Raw genomic sequence first — 2349 nt, forward strand, 5'->3', positions numbered from 1 at the left:
GTATTTCTGCCCTGACTCAGTCCCTAATTTGCTCTTTGAGTCTGGACAAGCCACCTCTCCTCCCTAGGCTTGTGTTTCCAGAGGAGGTAGAGAGTATCAAAGATCTCTTTAAGCTCTGACAGTCCGAGATTGAAATGCCCCTGGAATAGAAACCTCAGGGCCAAGGGTTCCCGTCTGTCCTTTTCTGTCCTGTATGTCTGCTGTGAAGACCCGTACCTGGCCTGTATGTGTTCAGTAAATGTTTGTTGAATGAACACATCTTTCTAAATCACAAGCTGGCAGAAGTGTGGGCCTTTCTCAGACTCCATCTCTAGAGGTTTATGTTACTGTCCTTTTGAGAGAATCCAGATTCAGACTTTGAGTTCTGTGGCTGTGGGCAAAAACCAACAAAGACCCAAATCCTCTGTCTTTGGGAGCTTGAGGAGAGTTGACCAGTTCGTGTTGCCATTGGGTCTGAGAACTTTGCCTTTAAAATCCATTCCTGGTCCTGCCTACAACTTCCTGGTCTGGGGACTAGAGTTCAGGGGGCCCCCTCAGTCACCTGAATTTAACTCTCCCCACAGAAACAACAGAAGAAACAAGTGGAACATCAGCTGGAAGAAGTCATGTGATTTCTTTGTTTGCACACAACATGACTGCTGGGTTTGGGGGGCACTCAGATGTAGAGGCGTCAGTCTCGTCTCACCCACTCCCAACCTGGGGAAGAAGGCTCACCCCTCAGATTCCACCCCATGCCCACAGGGTCCCTGATAAACTGGTCCCATGGGTGTGCCTGTCCTGGGGCATTGGTGGCATGCTGGGGGCATGTCTCTTGCTGTGCCATCTCTGCCTCCCCCGGATAAGAGCTCTGTCTTCCTCTTCCTATAGGAAAAGAAAGCAAACAACGAAATAGACAAAGCACACACGGAGCAGTTAGAGGTGAGTGGAGGGTGGGGAGTTTTCTCCTGTCCTCCGGAGAATGTTTCTTTCCTTCTCTTTCAGCACTTCCTTGGCTTTTCTCCCAAACGTTCAATTCCAGACAATCAACATCCGCACATTGGAAAAGGCAGACTTGAAGACCACCCTTTACCATACTAAACGTGCTGCCAGACACTTTGAAGGTGGGAATCTGGGCACCCCGTCATCCTTCAACCTGGCACTTTGACACTGGCACTTTAGGGGGACACCTTTGGGCCCCACCTCAACCTCTCTCATTACAGAAGAGTCCAAGGATCTGGCCGGCCACCTGCAATACTCCTTACAGCGTATTCGAGAATTGGAGCGGTCTCTCTCTGCTGTGTCTACCCAGCAGCGGGAAGAGGACAGGGTGAGTCCAACCAGCTGCCCCATCCCCTGGCAGCCTGGCTCCCCAGATGCAGGAGTGAGCCTAAAGGTCCCTTCTGCAGGATGCAGTGTCCTACCCAGAAGGCAGCATGCTCATTTCTCGCTACTTTTGTGTATGGTTGTTAGAGGTAGCCTGGGGCTGAGTCAGCTGCTGTGCGTGAGTTGGGGGCACTGTGGGGAGCAAACACTGGACGCAGAACTGGGAGGCCAAGTGCCTGTCCTGCTCTTACCTGGCTGTGGCCTTGGCCACGTCCTAGGTGGGTTATCGGGTACTTGTACTGTGAAGGTACAGAAGAGTCCCTTTAGTATGTCACCATTTCTGTAGAGAGAGGAAAGTTGTATGTGTGTGTTTCTGTGTGTGTGTGTGTCTGTGTGTGTGTATGTACTATGATAATATCCATAAAACATGTCTGTAAGCATAAGCATTTGTTAAAAACCTCAGGAGAGAGTAACAGGGTGGCTGGGAGACACTTCCCTTCTGTACCTTCTGAGTTTTGAACTATGCGAATGTATCATCCTTTCAAAAAGTGAACAAAAGATTAATTTTCCACTTCCTATATGTGCCCCCACCCATAGCAAGAAAAAAATGGGCTTAGAGAATCAGATGGACCTGGGTGTTCAAATCCCAGCTCTGTCTAAGTGATCTTAGGCAAGCACTTAACCTCGAATACTCCATGATTTTCATCTACGCAATAGAGGTTACCCTAGTAACTGTCTCATATGATGGTTGTGAGGATTAAATGGGATTGTTAGCATGGTACCTGGCGAAGCACTCCATAAAGTTTCAAACAGTGGCAGTAATAACAGTAATAACAATTGCAGTATTATCTGATCTCTCTGGGCCTCCGTTAGCCAGCTGTAAATTTGATCTCTTTCCCTGTCCCTTCCAACTTTACTGAGTTCTTCTAAAAACCAGACCACGGGCTTGGAAATGCCTTGATCTTTACTGACTGAGTTGTGTATTGAGCCTAGCGATAGCCCTTTTGAGGGGCACTGCTCGGGCTCCCCAGATCAAAACTTCTCACT

General features: G+C 48.7%; 1 long non-coding RNA gene across 1 annotated transcript; it reads left to right on the forward strand.

Annotated features, from left to right (window-relative positions):
• Positions 1–12: 12 nt before the first annotated feature.
• Positions 13–1306, forward strand: LOC113221990. Its single transcript, XR_003308179.1, has 3 exons — positions 13–918; positions 1019–1100; positions 1200–1306. It is a non-coding gene; the product is annotated as an uncharacterized LOC113221990 (long non-coding RNA).
• Positions 1307–2349: the final 1043 nt, after the last annotated feature.

Source organism: Piliocolobus tephrosceles, unplaced genomic scaffold (assembly GCF_002776525.5).
Source record: "Piliocolobus tephrosceles isolate RC106 unplaced genomic scaffold, ASM277652v3 unscaffolded_28757, whole genome shotgun sequence".
NCBI lineage: Eukaryota > Metazoa > Chordata > Mammalia > Primates > Cercopithecidae > Piliocolobus > Piliocolobus tephrosceles.